This window comes from Uranotaenia lowii, unplaced genomic scaffold (genome assembly GCF_029784155.1).
Source record: "Uranotaenia lowii strain MFRU-FL unplaced genomic scaffold, ASM2978415v1 HiC_scaffold_78, whole genome shotgun sequence".
NCBI lineage: Eukaryota > Metazoa > Arthropoda > Insecta > Diptera > Culicidae > Uranotaenia > Uranotaenia lowii.
In genome coordinates, this window is record NW_026598733.1 from 1 (window position 1) to 19645 (window position 19645).

The 19645-nt window shown below is 36.2% G+C and overlaps 3 long non-coding RNA genes across 3 annotated transcripts; 2 read left to right on the forward strand and 1 right to left on the reverse strand.

The window, feature by feature from the left end:
• Positions 1 to 5219: 5219 nt before the first annotated feature.
• LOC129760829 (uncharacterized) lies at positions 5220 to 5595 on the reverse strand. The gene is made up of 2 exons (XR_008740393.1): positions 5550 to 5595; positions 5220 to 5473 (listed from the first exon to the last, which is right to left on the reverse strand). It is a non-coding gene; the product is annotated as an uncharacterized LOC129760829 (long non-coding RNA).
• A 2171-nt stretch (positions 5596 to 7766) lies between these two features.
• Positions 7767 to 17116, forward strand: LOC129760827 (uncharacterized). Its single transcript, XR_008740392.1, has 3 exons — positions 7767 to 7918; positions 8737 to 9204; positions 17018 to 17116. It is a non-coding gene; the product is annotated as an uncharacterized LOC129760827 (long non-coding RNA).
• Positions 17117 to 17322: 206 nt separating this feature from the next.
• Positions 17323 to 18379, forward strand: LOC129760830 (uncharacterized). Its single transcript, XR_008740394.1, has 3 exons — positions 17323 to 17575; positions 17642 to 17745; positions 17837 to 18379. It is a non-coding gene; the product is annotated as an uncharacterized LOC129760830 (long non-coding RNA).
• The last annotated feature ends 1266 nt before the right edge of the window (positions 18380 to 19645 follow it).

A 19645-nucleotide genomic window follows, 5' to 3' on the forward strand; every position in this document is an offset into this window, starting at 1 on the left:
GTAATGTCTTAAACCTTTTGGTTCTTGTAGGGCTTGGTCTGAAGTTTATCTTTCAGGATCCGATGGAGACTTTGATCCGATAAGTTGAGATCCTATGCCAATTTAGTGGCACTACGACGAGGATTTCTCTTAAGGCGCTTCTTGACGATCTTTGCCATGGCAGGTGTCACCACAGTAGATCGGCGTCCCCCACCATACCGTTTTTTGGCACTTCCGGTCTCCAGGTATCTTTTAACTGTACGATATACAAAACTTCTGCACACACTTATATCGGGCAGCTCACGGACTATGCCCTTCTGCCGTTTGCCAGCTAGGAACAAGGCAATCACAGCGTTACGTTTCTGTTCGAGATCCATTTTTCCGGATAACAGCTGATTACAAAAGTAACACTTACATCCAATGATTGCTAAGACCTATACTGTTTCGTGTGCAACGAAATAAATACTGTTGAAGTAATGTAGCAGTTCAATTGCCGGACTCTGTATTTAATGTAGGAATGATGAAGATTTTTCTTGTAAAACGGAGCCGTTTTAACATGTTTTTACACAACAGCGAAAACAAGTTTAATAAAAGATCTTAAACATAAATTTTACTGGTTTTTTCTAAAACTTACCTCGCTGAGTATGTCCTTTGTAATGCTCTCTGTGTAGGAAGGTAGGTAGCTAGGTTGAGGTTCTCTCGCACTCAATTATCCGCCTTGTTAACGCTTTTCGCAATTCAATAATTCTTCGTTCCCCTCACTGAATTCACTAGAGATGCACTAGTCAGCAGCACCACGATTGGGGTTGATACTTTTTTCTACTTATTTACACACACTGATTCTAAACAGCAGCACATCGAACCCCTTTTCTCGGCTCCAATCACTTCTGATTGACGACGACTGACTCACTGCTGGGTACATGGGAAATAATCGAAAAATATTGTAGGAAATAATACAACTTATTATCACCTCTGCTGATACTGGTTATCACCTTGAGGAGAGGTGTTTGTTTTTCGTTTTAGCTGAAAGACGTCAAGCTTTTCTTAGGTGCAAATTGATTGACCATCTTATATTTTTGTTTTATTAACAAAAATATTCTCCTCGTCAATCGATGTCATTCGTGAATCGTCAATTAAGGTGATTTGAAAAGTTTTGTTCTGAGGTACGTCTCAGGTAAATTACTTCATATATCTGAGAATTATGAATCTTGATTTCCGAGGCACCTAGCAGATAGTAAAGCTTGAGAGTTAAAAAAACAAAACAAAAGATTTGCAAATCTACTGAGGCTGGTACGGACTGATGGCCTACTACATTACTACTACTAGTTGTACTACGACTACAACAATCAACAGTCGACTCGTCGAACACCACCCAATCCAAGATTTATTATCACGCGTGGAGACGTGTCTGCAGCAGTAGAAACAAAATGCCCAAAACCGCAACCCAACTTTAGGCTTGGCTCATCTAGCCTGGTGGCCTCCGAAAAACATCAACTATATTGCACTATGGAAAATTTGGCTGTTCACATCAGCCAGTCGCACATCTATGTACCTAGGTACTGTTGTTGCACAGAAAATAAAGCAAATCGGTTCGATATGAAGCAACAACTTGTTGTTACGTCTTCCCTATGATCACTAACTTGGCACATCAAAAGACGATGACTGTATCTTTCATCTTATCAAACACACCTTTGCGAAGCGAAACTTTTTCGATTTGCAAGGTTGTCAATTGCCAAAAAAACAAAAAGAAATAGCTCACATGAATAACAGTTCGTGTTCTCCCAGGGGGAAATCCTTCAATACATTAGACCCCTAGCAGAAGCAGCCAGCAGCAGCAGTAAATAGCCTTGGGTCTGCGCCACAACATGACACTCCTTTCTTTGTGACAGGCAGCAAAGCACCGAGCTAACCGACAGTATAGACTCCACGACGACGCACCACCTATTTGTGTCCGATCCGTGATGTTTTATCTAATTGACTGAATTTGGTGCGCTCTTGGCAAGTCTCTCGAACCGCTGGAATCGTTCGTTCCGCCGCAATTGCTCGAATCGAACCGTCAGTCAAAGTCAGAGCAGCCAGAGCCAAATCAACCACCCAACCAGAGCGGGGCCAGTGTGAAAATTCGGAGAGAAAAGTCTGTTAGTGACTGGGTGAGTCAGCTGAGGATTTTTACTTTTGCGTTGTCTTCTCGTCTATTCTCTTCAGGCTCTGAAGGACTTTGATCAGTTTGCTCCGGCAAGAGAAAATTGGGAGCGCGGCTCTCACGATGAAAGGGGCGAAGGCAGTTGTTGGGTTGTTCTCTCCACTTCATTTTCCACTCTACAATCCATTTTCCACTTTTCATCCCTGTCTGCAATGACTGCAACTGCAAGTACCGGTAGCTCAGGAGAAATTTGGCGCCTGTAAACGTGGCTTGTGCTGACGTTCGAAGCACGTGGTGCGTGTTTTTTTTCTTGTTGAAATAATCGGTAATGCAGTTTGCTGGTGATTGATTGCATCCATAGAAACGGGAGGTTTTCAAAAAAACAATTTCGACTAAATTCGTAAGATATCAACGAAAATATTCAACAGATTAGTAAACTTTGCGTGCCTTTTCTTCGTTTTATCAAAAGGTTGTGATCGACTTAGGAAAACATCCGGTTCACGGGATCCTGCAGTTTGGCGGGCATCGCCTTTGACCACTGGCGCTTTAGCTTGGGGGCATATTTTAAGTTTGTAAAGCTTGTGAAATGGTTAAAGAAAAGTCAACGAAGATTTTGATGATTTGGAAACTCAAGGGAACGAATCTCTTCCCTACGCAACTACCATAGGTAGGTACATACATGTTTAGATATTACTGCCCCTATTCGCATATGAGTCCCATGTGTAAAAACTGCAAACCGAGAAAAACGCTTGTAAAGTTTGAAACTTGTTTTCGTAAAAACAATCGTTTAAATCATTTGTTGGTAAAACCTATCAATAGTTCGGACAGAAAACACCTCTAAGAATACTTCTGTTTACTTTTGCGCTCATACTAACTAATAATTACGCAAAAATTTCAAAAAAAACACTCATGTGACTCATATGCGAATATTCTTAACCCTCGAACAGAGATTATTCGCAAATGAGTCTCTGGTGCTAAAGTTATCGGTAAGTGGCAAGTACTTTTCTAACATATTTTTTTCATTTGTTTACCATTCTTTTTGATGACAGAATAAAGTTATCGAAAGATCTTGATTCCAAACTGATTTCAATCAAGGTTTATTCGACAAGTGGGATGTGTTTTCCAGTGTTTTTTCAAAACTTTGTTTTCATTCGTGTGAAATTGTTGCGAATCATCATCATTTAATTCAATGTGTGTTACGGATACGTAGATAACACCGACCAAAAGTCTGCTGGATTCAAGACAAAGAAGGAGATTTCTTCCGGGAACATCTTCCTATAGGTAATAAACGAAAACAGTGGCATTGATATTGTTGTGCATATAGAAAAAAGTATTGAAAAAGTTTGTTATTTTGATACCGAAACAACACTTCAAGTATCACCCACTCGATCACACATTAGATCGTCGAAATTACCTACGAAGGAATTATCCTGACCGAAGACTGATCTATTGAGCGTTGTTCATCGGTTGATTTTTGTCAAAAAATAATTTTGGTCACCAGTTACTTATTAATGTTTTTTGTGACTAAGAACCAAATTTCTTCGGAATCATTTCGCTACTACACGTTCAATTTTTATGTAAATTAATGTTTTAAGCATCAAATTATTGATTTACTTCATTTTCTATCTATCCTTTCCTTCAATTGTAAGCTCTGGCGCTGAATTTTGGTCATGGGACTCATATGCGAATATTTTTCACATGGGACACATCAGGGGTCATATTTTTCTCGAAATTTTGGGAACAAACTTCGAACAAAAACTTGTTTTATAGGTAAATTGGAGCACAAAGAAGCGTTTTCCATCGATAACTCAAAAACGGTGAAAATGCACATGGGACTCATATGCGAATAGGGGCTGTATAGCTCTTGTTTCCCAGCTCCTTGCCACTCTTTCTGAATGTTTTGAATCCTCCGTTACGGCCATGAAGAATCTTGAAGAAAATATGAGTTGCAAGTTCCAAACAAGTAAGTCTGTTATATTTTCAAAGGCTGCGGAATAATAAATGGCATCTGTTGTGTACGGAATAGGCAAGGGCCTTTTTGCGAACGAGCGGAGGCTGCCGTGTCCTTTATTGGTTTCTAGGGCGACAGACTGTCTCGTGAACGAAAATGACAACAGAACAAGATTTATAATGGCCAAATTTAAAATTTAGTTTTGAAAAATGAACATGATTGTCCGATGTTCATTTTCCAAAACAAAATTTTTCCATACAAACCTAAAATTTAAGATTCACTCATTAAGAGGATGCTTTTAAATTCTGCAAAAAAAAAACCATGGATGAGACAAAATTACTTTGGAGATCTCAGGGCCTACCAAATTCAAAAAATGGCCCCAAATCGACTTAGTGTATTGTACACCCGAATAGAAAAGTAAGGTGAAAAAAACGTGATTTTTATTTTCACTCTACCATGTATAAAATGGTCCATACAAAATATATCATGGTTCTGAAACCTTGAATGTACTGTGAAATTCAACGTTTTTGACAATGAAATTCATGGTTTTGTCAAAAATTACCATGAAAAAAGGGGGTTGTTAAGCAACTTAACCATGAAAAAATCAACTTTTTTCCATACATTTGAAATCACAAAACAATTTAGTTCATGGCAAGGGGCTGAAAGAGAAGGAAATTTCCGAACTGACATTTAAGTACCGCACTGACGTTTTGGTACCAAAATGCCATTGAAATCAAAGGGGAACTGACGTTCTGGTTCCAAAAAGTCGGTACGGTGCGTTTGTATGTGATTTGACAGTTGCTTCAGTCCTTTGGTTCATGGTTATTACAGCTTCCGGTTTTTCTAATGGGAACCGTGGAATTCATAGTCTTTGATTGTATTTTCATCGTTTAAGCAATGATAAGAATCACAATATTTTCATGATATTTTATTTTTTGTTTATTTTTCAAAATAATCAATCAAAATTAATCAATTTGTTAAAGTTATTGATTGTTGTAAGGAATATTATTCATGTTTAGTCGTGCTCTTCATAAACTTGAAAAGGCATGATGAATCTAGAATAATAATCCTTAAAACAAAGAATAACTTTAACAAACTGATTAATTTTGATTGCGAGTCACTTGTTTAAAAATGGAAAAGAAACTATTCAAAATAATACATTTTATTGATGTTTTTAAGCACTTTCATTATCACAATTTTCACTATTTTTTTAAATTTAAAGAAAGCTTAATTTGCTTCTCGATTGGAATCCGGTCTGCGCCTGTTGTAGCAATTTTATCAGATCGGCCAAATTCCATGCTGCACATTTTCGACGGCTATTTTCCACTGCCGTCTCCGCGATCGGGGGAATCTTAAGCTTTATCAATAGCTTACTTGCAGCCGGAACCGTGGAAGAGCACCTATAAAAACAAATCTAATATATACGTATCTACAAAATACAGTTCCGAAAAGATCATAATTATTTTGATTACCTACCATCCCAGATAATGCCCTCTCGCCTGCAGAGAAAATCGACTGCAAAATTCAAAAATGGAGCGAATTAAAAACAAAATCTACACGAAAAATTGAGAATAGGTAGAAAAAGCTAAAGTTTACCATCGTTCGTTTTGGTTTGGATCTTAATTTTACCATCAAATACACAGTAACAACAAAAATCACAGGAAAATTATTGTGATACCGTGCTTCTGATATTTTCGACAACTATGAAATATTTAAAATTAACGATAAACTTCACGGTGACTTTAAATATTATGGTGATTTCAAAATAAAAAGTGGTTGATACATATTGAGAAATAACGATGAATAATACTGTTATATTGAATATCATTGTTCGGTTATAATTAATACCACGGTCTTTACTATTCGGGCAGTACAGCTTCATGATCAGCTATCACAAAAATTCATCATTGTTATTCTTCGAGCCACGTGACGTAACTTGCCGAATTGCTTCTCGCGCTTTCCGACGCTCCTGGTAAAAGAAACTTGAGTTTAGATAATTCTTGGTTGTTTTTGAGAGCTTACCCGAACTTATGTTTCTTGTCTGAAGTGCTTATGGGAGTCAGAAATGTTGACGTCACGTGACCCGCCCTACAAATCCCAATTTTATGATACTTGAAAAAAAAATAGTTCATGCATGACTCAATTTTCAATCAATATACACTCAGAACATATATAACCCAAAATTGAGAACGCCAACGCATCAAAACAAAGTTCGGCTAGCGTTCTTAATTTTGGGTTGCTGTCAATACCCCAAAAACAAAGTTCGAAGCTCCAACTTAACACCCCAAAAATTTGATCGTTTTTTTCAAGTTTCGGTGGTTTCGCTTTCGTTCGGGCAGAAAACTTTTTTCAAAGAATTTGAACGAAACGGATTTCAATTAATGTCGTAAAATCGTGAGTATTAAAATTACTTGTGTAGGCTTTAACATCATGCGACATAAATGTGATATTTTATTTTTCAGGTGCTTGACGCTGCAATAGTTTGAAATTTAAAAAATGGAGGACCTGTCGAACATTGTAGATGGAGAAACATGGCGAATTTTAATAGGTAAGTGATTGAAAAAAATCTTAAACCTATCATTAAATTTTGTTTTTTTTTTCTTCAGACAACGGCTTCACGTTGGCCTCTCTCCAAATCACATCCGAAAAAGATTTGGAAGATATTGGAGTGTTGAAGGGGCCGCGGCTGCTTATAAAAAACTTTTTGTCCAAGCAGACATCACCGATGCCGGAATCTTCCAATGCCGGTCGAGTTCGACGAGAGATCGAGGTACGTGTAATCATATATTTTGTAATTTATTAACTTAAACGTGGTTAAGGAAAACACTTTTGTAAAAAAAACTTTTGAAGTGTTTCCCATTTGCTTAAATTTGGTATTGTTTTTTTTATGATAGGCCACCGTTATTCGAGAGGTACTGGAAGCGGACAGCAATTTTAGCAACAAGTTTTACGCTGTCCTGCTGAACGAGTTACCCCTAGATCATAACACGGCTTTGGAAATGGTCAGGATATTATGTAACCATTTCTTTAAAATACGGATGTTGAATAACGAGTAAGTTTATCAAAACTCATTTTTTGAATTTTTATTTTTTATTGAATTAATTAGAGAATCTTCAAAACATATCCAAAAATTCACAATCAAATTAACGATAACGTACCTAAATGCTCCAAATTATATTAATTTACCCTTTTGTATAAACTATCGTTTCAGCTACCCCAACATTAAAGACAAGATGTCGCTGGCGGACGCAATTCTAGAAGCCTTTCCTTATCTGGAAAAAACAAGAGTCAGAGAAGATGCGCCAAAGGAATCATTGTTTTTTTGGAAAAATGATGGCAATATGAAAGGTAATCACACGGGTTTAATTCAGCGACGTCTGGACACGATGCGGAAGAGTGTGCCTCGTGAAAACCGAAAATTTCTACGAGCACCACATCCCAATCCACTGCACATTCAAGAAACCGTTTTGGAAGAGGTTGATTTGGTTGCTGATCTTCCCGCCATCAGGGAAAACATGAGGGAGATAATTTCGATGATGCGTAATACGCATGAAGTACTCGAGGCTATGCGCTCATCGAAAGTATCTCCCAAGGACATTATAACCAAGTTCCCTCATTTCCGTAGCTTTGGTGGCGCAATGGCGAGTCTATGAAAATTTTTCAAAATTATGTTTCAATTATTTTTCAAAATAATGTTTCAATATTTTTTGTGTTATTTCAGATCCAACAAGCATATCAACGGATCCACAGTAATGCTGAAAAGGCTCAACCAAACTTGGCATTACTCAGAACTTTCCTCTCGAAGGCTCAATTCTTGGGGAAAAATTTTGAAACGATTGAAGATGGTAAGAAAAATTTTATGTAATATTTGAGCCAAAAAACAAACGGTAACGGGCTTGTTTTTTACCAGTTACTTATTTTGGACTATTCTCCCGTAATTAACTACCAACTTACATTTTTTCAAATTTGTCATGATTAATTGATTTATAAAAGCGATACTGGATAATATAGGCAAGGTGGTATGAGACATGTACCTGGTCCAAAATAAGTACGTTATCCTAGTTAGTATTCATACATACATTTGTTGTGTTTTTCAATCCGTCACATAATATCACAAATTTGTTTTGGACCACGTATATATTTTGGATCGCCTTACAACTACCCTCCAGTATTTCTCACATAAACCAATGAATCATAAAATAATTAAACAAATTTAATTAGTTTAAGGCCAGTATTTGTGAAAAACAAATTTAAGTAATTGATTATTGATAGAAATATAATAAAAAAGTAACAAGGTGTTCCTATATTAATAAGTCTGTTGCTCTACAGCTTGGAAGCATCTATAGTAAAGGACTCATTTTAGACCAAGTAAAAAATGAATCAATATAGTTGAAGCCCGGGCTTTGTTTAATTATTTCTTTCAATTTTTCATGATTAATCGCTTTAAAGAGATATTTCGCATTTTGAATACGGCGAATGCCCCAACAACGCATTCAAAGTTTGACAACACCAAAAGCTTTTCACCCAGCTGATAACTCCGTTTGTTTACATTTGGCGTATTCGCCCTTTTCAAAATTTCCTACTGTAATATGCAAGGTGGTCCAAAATAAGTTCGTTATAATATTTGCATATTTTTTTAATTAATAATATTTAATTATTTTAGATTACATCCGTGCATGCGGAATACTACTCACGAGAATGGGTTCGAGAGGCTGCAAGCGGAACTGGATGGACCGGGAGCTGAGCATCAACCAATTAACACTGGCGCCTTTGATAAGGTGGGTGGATCCGGCACAGCTGGTAAGCCACATTCAATTGGGATTTCATCCACATATAATCTGTCTCGGTTTGGCAGAAAGGAGGGGGAATTACCTCCTTCTAGTCGATGGTGGTGAAACAATTGAATGTGGTGATTCGAGCCTTCAAGCGCTCGACACCTTTTTCAAAATATTTGATGTTCTCAACGTCAAAATCCCATCCCTGCTGAGGAGCCTATTGGACTTGGTTCAACTAGAGGTGTACCAGACCAAGAAGGCCACTCCCAAGCCAATGGTTTTGAGTGTCCTCAACCTCTACTCGCGTGCTCATCGCGCCGAAGAAGGTGTGTAGGAGAAATGCAACGGTTTTGAAGGTAGGTTTTTGTATTTCTTTTTTTTAACTATTAGTCTTTGATCATTTGTATAGATTTGTATAGAAAAATATATACCGAGGTTATCAGAAACTTTCGCAGCTAGATTGACCATGTTGACAGTCAATGCCTTACCATCTTCGTTTAGTCCATTTAACTAAATTAGCTTTATGAGTTTCTGGTAGCCTCAGCAATTATTTTTTAATTTTCATAGATTTCAGACATTTAGTAATCTAACCCTGTAATTAGTTCGCCTCCTCGTGGTGCAGGGTGGTAACGTACCAGCGGCAAAATGAACTTAACAAAAGCCTAATTCCTAGATGTAATGCGAGCAACCGTGTCTATGGATGAATGATTGAGAGGCTTTATATCTCAATCCCAAACGGAGCCTGTGGAGCACCAGAGCGCACTCCTCAGTAAGAAACGCTCTTACTGGACTACAGCGGGGCTCTGGTTCAGCGGACTTCTATTTCCCCAGCTACTCGTGGGATAAGCATGGATTTAAATAATAATAAAAAACAACAAGGTGCCAACTTCCTTCAAAAGTTGGATCGAATGGAAACCGATACAGTTGACATCAACGATGGTTTTCCTTGTCAATTTTCAGATTGCAACACTTCCTGGACTAATTTAGTAGCTTTTAAAAATCACTTGACTGGCTTTCATAATTTAAAAAGTATTGCTAATTTCAAATGCATGCTATGCGTGCTTTTATTTACTAAATTTTCAAATTTCAATAGGCATTTAAAGGAATTTCATCACGAACTGTTTCAATCTGAAGTATCTTCTGAAAACAATATTGAAATATATGAAACAACTAATGAATCGTCGATGCATAGATCACATACGCTTCATGCACAATTGCAACCATCCAATATTACTAACAAATTATTCTTTATGTCACCGATTTCTTTAGAAGATTTACAGAATCAGGCGTCTTCTATGGTATCAGATTTGCGTAGTGTGTGTGTGTGTGTGTGTTCCATCCAACGACCCCCTGAGCTGGCAGGTATGTTATGCAAAAGGGTCAATTTTAATCTATTTGATTAAAATTGTCCAATTGCGGGTGCTGAAGGTGTTAGCTCTATTGAAATTCCAGCAACCCATTTCAGAATGACAGAGACCTAGCTGCACATTCCGAGGTTACTTTCCTTGTCAATAAGCCCCGCCCAATCATAGCCGCATGACCAAATGGGTCGTGTAATTATGATTAGACTTTCAATCTTTTAAAGTTGACATATTCGAGTACCAAAGCAATATAATTGCCTTATTATATTAAAATAGCACTCCAATACATCCATTAAAAGATTGGCACGTATTTAATTAATGGTTTAGTTCAAAAAGGATTATAAAGGTTCATAATGTTATGGATGAAAATTAATATAATGGATAAAAATGGAAATACAGATAATACCTAAATATTGCAGTATATTTAAATGCTGTTCGGAGGAGCTGAAAGCTAAAAATAATTAACATAATCATATTATTTTTACTCGATGTGATAAAAGATATATCGAATGTACAGTACCTTCATGATTTTTCATTTTCCAAAAATTTATGATGATGAGTAATGTCGTTATTTAGATATATGTATGTACTTTTGTTGTTTAGCCTGTTGGAATCATTTGAAAATCATAAATTATTGTGAAATTATATTCATGTTCATTTCCATTTATGCTTGGCTAACGTAATGAAAATGATGAGGATGACTAAAATCATGAAATACTGAAATTATAGCTTAATTAGTGCAAAATATGATATTTAAAGGTTTTACGTAAGGGATCTTTTACGAATAGCTGTTTAATTTACAACTATCAAAATATTTAGTTCATATAATTGATTACTTTTCAGTATAAATCATTCCAATCGATTAGGCAACGATGCAGTATTGGACATTTCATCCGGAAATAAATATCTTTTTTTAACTAATAATCGAAGGCGTTGTTATCAGAAAAAATCCAGAAGTACTCAGTAAATTTTCAACACTAACAATTTCTGCTTATGTTGACATATGTTTAATTTGTCTTACCTCTTCGTTTTACCCTGTAAAAAAATTATTATTTCATATGAACTTTGCTAAACAGAATATAGTAGTAAATAAGAGCACAATTAAACATAAAATATTACAATACAAAAATATATATTCCCATATGATAATGGACTTATCATTTGGGAAATAATTAAATTTGAAAAAACATTATGAATACGAATTAAACGAATCGTTGGCGGGATGGTTTCGTTACTAAAAGGTTAATCGTTAAAAATAAATTAATTAATGCTTTAAATAAAGAATAATTTAAATCATTGTAGCTTGGCCATGATTCCATTTAGATGAAGGTCCTGCCAAAGGAGAAAGTCTGTAAATGCAACTTTTTAAATTAGTCTAACCTTAACAATAATTATCTAAAAAAGGATTGTGTAGCCATGATTACTATGCTCATCTATATACGTATGCTAAATATAATTTAAGTTGTAGATGAGTTATGTTTGAGTTAGCACAATGACGATTTTGTTCCATCCTATCCAGAATTATTAGCCCCAGCTTGAAAACGCCTGTAAGTCGGCAAAAGCTTCCTCAAAACAACCAACTAAAAGTTGCGTTTTTCGAGAAACTTTTCATCGAGCCATAATTTGCGTTCAAGCTTGCATGAAATGAAATGATGACCGTGAAATATTTCAGCCTAACAAAATGTCTAGCATGAATATCATGGATTTCTCTTATCGAAATTATCAAAATAATTTCATGTCATACGCCATCATAAATTTTGAAAAAAAAAGACTGAAACTAGGTACTTATCCTGAGAAAAAGTGAGGCTCGTCGCTCGTCGGATGTGTAGAATGTTCCTTCTTCTAATCAGCACACCAAGTTTGGTCCGGGAGGCGTAACGCTGGCCCCATCGTGTCGGTCATTAGGAAAAATATGTTTTATTCTTCTCGTATAAGCTTCTAAACGATAAAACACCACTTTCTTCACTTTAAGGCACTCGAAGCACTGAAGTCTTACTATAAGTTTTAAATTTTCAACACTTCTTTTCGGATTCAATTCCAAAAAATATACGCTTGAATCCATCGAGTACTTTCGCGCTGGCCCTATGGTATCAGATTTGCGTAGTGATGTTAAAATACCGGAAAATATGACCAAAATTTTTATTTCAAATGTTGAAAATATAATAGAACATGTTCAGCGATATAATTTAACTTTAATAAAAAAAATATCTACTTAATAAAGAGATTTCCACAGAAGACCCTGAAACTTCAAATCTTATTAACAAAATGAAAATAATGGATTTATTTACTACTGTAAGATCTCACAAAAAAAATTTTTCTTTTCTTGCACAAAAAGCCAAACATGCCATTCCTCAACCTCAATCTAAAGTACTTGGGAGAAGAAAATTTCGCAAAACATTACCTTTCTATCATCAACCATTTAGTGTTTCTCGAAAGCGGTTTGCACAAACATCTATTTCAAAACAACTAGAAACCATAACTGATTCTACTCAGTATATTTCAATTATTGATACACTAGGGCTTATTTTGAATAATCCAGAGGCGCGAAACATGGTGTTATCAGAAGAATCGTCATCGGATGGTACCATTTGTGGATTCAAGGATTCTTTTCAATTCAAGTGTCACCCATTTTTAATCAAGTATCCTCACGCTTTGAGATTAACAATGCATGTAGATGATGTAGAATATTTAAATCCATTAGGTTCAAGAAAATCCAAAAATAAATTAACTAACATTTCATTTAAAATTCAAAACTTTAATCCTATTATAAATTCTTCACTTGATCGAATATATTTGATTCTATTGTTCAACAGTAAATTCATCAAGCAATACGGTTACAAGAGCATCCTTAAACCATTGATTGATGATTTAAAGAAGCTTGAAACCGACGAAGGGATTAGTTTCAAAACTATTCATGGTGAGGAATTTATAATAAGAGGTGTTTTGATTAATATTGTAGGCGACACTTTAGCTCTTCATGAAATTTTTGAATTCCTCAGACCTTCAGCTAACTTTTTTTGCAGATCGTGCTATATATCACGGGACGATTTAAAAGCCGGTAATTTTGGAGTGCATTTCCGTTTACGTACAGTAGAGAGCTATCAACAGGATTTAGAGTGTCTTCAAGCCGGGTCGATGATTCCGAAAATGTGCGGTATTCTTAGGGATTGTTCGTTACATGATCTGAAATACTTTCATTTAACTCGTAACTTGTCGTTCGATCCGATGCACGATTTGCTAGAGGGAGTGGTTGGCTTAGTTTTGAAAATGATTTTAAATAACAGCGTTTATTGTCGAAAAATAACTATTTCGGAAATAAATACTCGCATCTCGTCATTTCATTATGGAGAATCCGAAACCTCTGACAAACCAAGTTCCAATTTTTCTGCTAACAGTTTAAAATCTCGAGGTTCAACGTTTTGTCAATCTGCCGCTCAAACGTGGTTGTTACTTCGCGTTTTTCCTTTTATTTTTTTTGATATTTTGAACAGTAACGAAAACTACAATTCTCTTGTTAGCTCACTACTGAAAATAACATATTATTCTTTCTCCAACAAAATAACACATGAAATGATTAATGATTTCGAGATTGCAATAGAAATTTTTCAAAAAGCATACGTCGAAAATTCATCGCTTAGTAGAATAAATAAAGTTCATCATCTTTCTCATTATTTAAATAAAATTTTACAAAACGGTCCTTCTGCTTTTGATAGTTGTATGCAATTTGAAGGTAAATTTAAAGTAGGAAAAGGTCAATCTAAAACTTGTTTTAACTTCCGAAATTTGTCGTACAGCCTAGCAAAACGACTTAGCTTAAGACAAGCTTCAGATATTATTCAACATAATTATGAATTAAATAAAAGAGTAGTATTGAAAAAAACAATTATTTCTAAAACTGATTTAGATTATTCATTTATTCTTATTGACATTCCGAATATTATAACTGTTGTTCAGCATTATACTTTTAATAACGTTCATTTTTCAGCAGGATTGGTAGTAAAATTTAAAAAATGCGAATCGAAATGTTACGGTGTAATACTTTCCATAATTAATGAGAAAGATGAATACATTTTCATTTTGCAAGAGCTAGAAATATTAGAATTTTGTTTCAATAAACACGCGTTTAAAGTTAAATTTTCATGTAATATAATCAGAACCAATGAGTCGAGGATTTTTAAACGGAAAACGTATAATTTGTGGAGAAGCAATAATATGAGTGATAACTTTCAATATATCTGTCTTAAATATTTTGATGAATAAAAATCAATTATTGTTATTAGTTTTTCTCTCTTCTACTTTAAATAAATTTATTTGTTCACACATGTTAAGAATTTGTTTTTTATTGTTTTTATTCATCAACCAAAATAATTATTTGTTTCCATATTATAACATTTATTATATTCATTATTATTTTATTATTATATTATTATATTTTTATTATCATATTATTATTATTATTATTATTATTATTGTATCTCCCTGGGCATGGATGAAGGCTCAATTATATTACTTGGATATAATTGGGTATGCCTTGACGCCCAAGTATCATCTCTCCACAGTGATTATATCACAGTTTTTCGATACTTGGGAGCACCACCCGATCACTAACACCGAAAGTGAACCCGGGTATTAAGGTGTTGGCCCCAGGGCTTTAAACCAACGTTCATCCATTCGGTGAGAGGTCCGACCAGTAATGGTTGTTTGACCGGGAATTGGGATGGGCTATTTTACACAAAACACTACACACCTTGACAACAAACCTCAGATCTACAAAGGCTACTATTTGTTGTTCACTTCATACAACACAATACTATTCATTGTGACAACAAAACTCAGCCCTACAAAGGCTGCTATTTGTTGATCACTTCACATGACAAAATACTACTCACTATGACGACAAACCTCAGCCATGCAAAGGCTACTATTTGTTGCTCACTTCACATGACACAATACTACTCACTGTGACGACAAACCTCAGCCCTACAAAGGCTACTATTTGTTGCTCACTTCACACATCACAAAACTATTCAATGTGACAACAAACCTCAGCCCTACAAAGGCTACTATTTGTTGCTCACTTCACACATCACAACACTATTCAATCTGACGTCAAACCTCAGCCCTACAAAGGCTACTATTTGTTGCTCACTTCACATGACACAATACTACTCACTGTGACAACAAAACTCAGCCATACAAAGGCTACTATTTGTTGCTCACTTCACATGACAAAATAATACTCACTATGACGACAAACCTCAGCCCTACAATGGCTACTATCTGTTGCTCACTGCACATGACACAATACTACTCACTGTGACAACAAACCTCAGCCCTTCAAAGGCTACTATTTGTTGCTCACTTCACATGACAAAATACTACTCACTATGACGACAAACCTCAGCCATACAAAGGCTACTATTTGTTGCTCACTTCACATGACAAAATACTACTCACTGTGACAACAAACCTCAGCCCTTCAAAGGCTACTATTTGTTGCTCACTTCACACATCACAACACTACTCAATCTGATGACAAACCTCAGCCCTACAAAGGCTACTATTTGTTGCTCACTTCACATGACACAATACTACTCACTGTGACAACAAAACTCAGCCATACAAAGGCTACTATTTGTTGCTCACTTCACATGACAAAATAATACTCACTATGACGACAAACCTCAGCCCTACAATGGCTACTATTTGTTGCTCACTGCACATGACACAATACTACTCACTGTGACAACAAACCTCAGCCCTTCAAAGGCTACTATTTGTTGCTCACTTCACATGACAAAATACTACTCACTATGACGACAAACCTCAGCCATACAAAGGCTACTATTTGTTGCTCACTTCACATGACACAATACTACTCACTATGACGACAAACCTCAGCCCTACAATGGCTACTATTTGTTGCTCACTGCACATGGCACAATACTACTCACTGCGACAACAAACCTCAGCCCTACAAAGGCTACTATTTGTTGCTCACTTCACATGACAAAATACTACTCACTGTGACGACAAACCTCAGCCCTACAAGTTCTACTATTTGTAGCTCACTGACACAATGTTACACATTTCCACATCATACAACCGATATAAAATACCCTCGCTCGTAATACGGCTCATTGGCAAGCCCAGTCCTGGTTCGCCAGGGTTTGACTTGTCAGAGAGCAACCGGAGTTTAAGTGGGACACATTCCTAATTCGCCCGGTGTATTGCGGTCTCCTCCAAATCCTACCCATTTCATTTACCCAGCTTTCCCCCGCGGTGAGAAATTTTGGCCTCAAAAGGGCCGTGTGATTTCTCATAAAGCTGCCGCATAAAAAAAAAAAAAAAAAAAAAAATTATTATTATTATTGTATCTGTATTTTTTATGAAAGTCAGGATATGCCATAATAATTTCTTTAAGTATTTTGTTGTTTAAATCTTTCATTTATTGATTCTTTATCATTGTGGCATATTCTGGCTTTATTTTATTTCTCATTGCATTTTTTCATTTCTCTTGTACATTTACATTAAAGTTAGAATATGCCATGATATATACTTTGATTCATTTTATTGTTCAAGTCTTTCCATTAATAGTTGCGTATCATTCATGGCATATTCTGACTTAATTTTTTATTTCTCTTAATTTTTTAATCAAACCCTTTAAAACATTTCTCTAATACATTTATACGGAAGTCAGAATATGCCATAATAATTATTTTTAATCGTTTTGTAGTTTTAGTCATTCAATTATTCGTATTTTTATTATTATGGCATATTCTGACTTTTCTTTTATTTCTCTTTACAGACACCAAAGGAATGCGACGTTGACAAAATGTAATGCTTAATTCCCGCTAACCTCAATAATCATATTGAATCAAAAGTTAAATTGCAAGAGAAAAATGTACATAAATTTTATATAAAAAAATAAATTTTTGTTTTTTGAAACTAAATTCTTTTTATTTTGAATTCTGATATGTCCTTTTTGTGTGCTTGTCCAGTCAAAAATAAATATATCGTTTTTCGATCAGACACGCTCATATTTTTTTAACCAAAAATGACTTTTATTGAACCATTTTCTGGGATTTCTTGAAGAACACCAATACTTATTATTTTTCAACCATTATGAATGTTTTAATTTCAACCGTTTTAGAAGTTCAGATGAAAAAAACAGATTATGGTTGAAATTTAAACGTAGTCCAAAATGAAAACACGGAAACACATTAACTGTTGTCGGGTGCTAGTGCCGGTGTATACTGTTTAGCTCCACATCGGATTTGCTTGGTACATCTGCTGGCTGGGAACGAGCAGCGATCGCAGAACTGGACAAAAGAGAGGAGAGGCCGTAAGCGGAATCGGAACAAATGTGAGTACTACCATCGATATTCAAAATTTGATTCCCAGATGCAAAATTTGTTTTCTCCGTTTCTAGGTTAGCAGCTCCGAGGAGATTCCAACAATTTTGGAAAATATCTCTTCCAAAGGAGATTAAGAGCTATCCGGATGTGGGGCGCAAGTTGTTTCCGTAATACCAAGGTGAGCTTACTTTCAGTATCAGTGCGCTCTGAACTTAATTAAAATTGAAGAGCAAGGAGAAAACTAAAATAATTTTTTTTGTACCCCACAGGTTCTGAGCGTCGAAACCAAGCGCCACGATTATCGGCACAGGTGGAAGAGCTAGTGGTTGCCCGGGTCTTTTACCATGCAGAATTGATCCGGAACAATTTTTTCAAATTATTTTTTTCCGATTTGGCACCGTTGGGGATCAGAACGTCAGAATTCCCAAGCACTCCTCTGAAGACAACGCAATGTCCTTCAAAAATGTGAAACGGAATGTAAACAGAACAGTTCCGGTTTTTATAATTATCGATAAATAAAGCAGGATCAGAAACATGATTTGATGACATTAATTGAATGTTGATATTAATTTAAATTTATTTCCGAAATCTTCTTTTTAATTATTTAATCGAATTAACCTAGTTTCTGTAGTCGAAAAAACGGTTATTTAACAACCATTTTCCAATCTAGGTAAACGGTTGAAAAATAACCATAATCCTAGTTCTCCGTAAAATCTCATTTTATGAGTTTTCGCACAAAACTCATAAAATGACTTAACCCACAAAACTGCCATTATGGTTATTTTTCAAACATTTATGGTTTAACTTGGCCCAGCGTGGATGACATTCTCGATTTTGGGGTGTAAGAATAGGGCTTCATTCTCAACTTTAAGAAAAGCACCCCGAACTTATTTTCGTCGGGAGCCAGTTTCATCCGATTTTGCGGCATTTCAACTTGGTTTTGGGTTGTAGCGGCTTAGAGTGTAGTCAATTAAAGATTGAAGTGCTATACATTCAAAACAATTTGCGACCTTTTTCACATGGTGACAAATCTGTAAGCTAGAAACGGTAGAGAGTAAAAAAAAGAAGGCCAAATAGTGATCTTTGATTCGAAATTTGTCGATTTTCAATAGATCCAGTCAACTTATCGCTCTGTCGACGACATTGACATAGTCGGCAGATCATCTGCGGCGGTGGAACGCAGAGCAGGAAGGATTAGGTTAATGATTAATACGTCCAAGACGAAGTATAAGCTGGCCTGCGTATCCGAGACCGACGGAGCTCGCTTGTCAAGTAATAACAAGGTCACGATCGATGGCGACGAGCTGAAGATAGTCGAAAACTTTGTCTATCTCGGCTCAATGTTGACCGCAGACAATGACACCAGTCGTGAGATCCGGCGGCGAATGATTAGCGGAAGTCGTGCCTACTATGGACTCCAGAAGCAACTGCGGTCGAAAAGACTTAGCCCTCGCACAAAGTGTAACCTGTATATGACGCTCATTAGACTGGTTATTCTCTACGGACACGAGACATGGATTCGAGGAGGACCTGCACACTAGGATTATTCGATCTTCAGGCAAAAATCGATTTCTAAGATCGATCCAGATGAACGACCGTAGGATCGATCCAATTAAAAAATCGGAGCTTGAGAATCGATCTCTGATAGATCTCCTTTTTTGCCAGGAATTTACCACTTCGTGGCATTCTTCCCTACGAAAGCAGCCCTGATAGAACGATCTTTGCCATTATGAACGAGGGGGAGCTACTATTTGTAAAAGAAATAAAAAAGAACAGGAAGGTTTTAAATGTGTACCTATAAGCATACATGGATACTGCTCGAGGAAGACATGCGCACATTCGAAGTATTGAACGACGAGTTTTCAAAGAATCATCTTTGGCGGGGTGTAGGGGGACGGAGTGTGTAGGCGAAGAATGAACCACGAACTCACGCGACTCTACGCTGAACCCAGTACCCAGAAAGTGGCGAAGGCTGGACTGATACGCTGGGCAGGACATGTTGCGAGAATGTCGGACGACTGTCCTGCAAAATAGGTATTCGCTACGAATCCGGTAGGAACGAGATGGGCAGGGGTGCA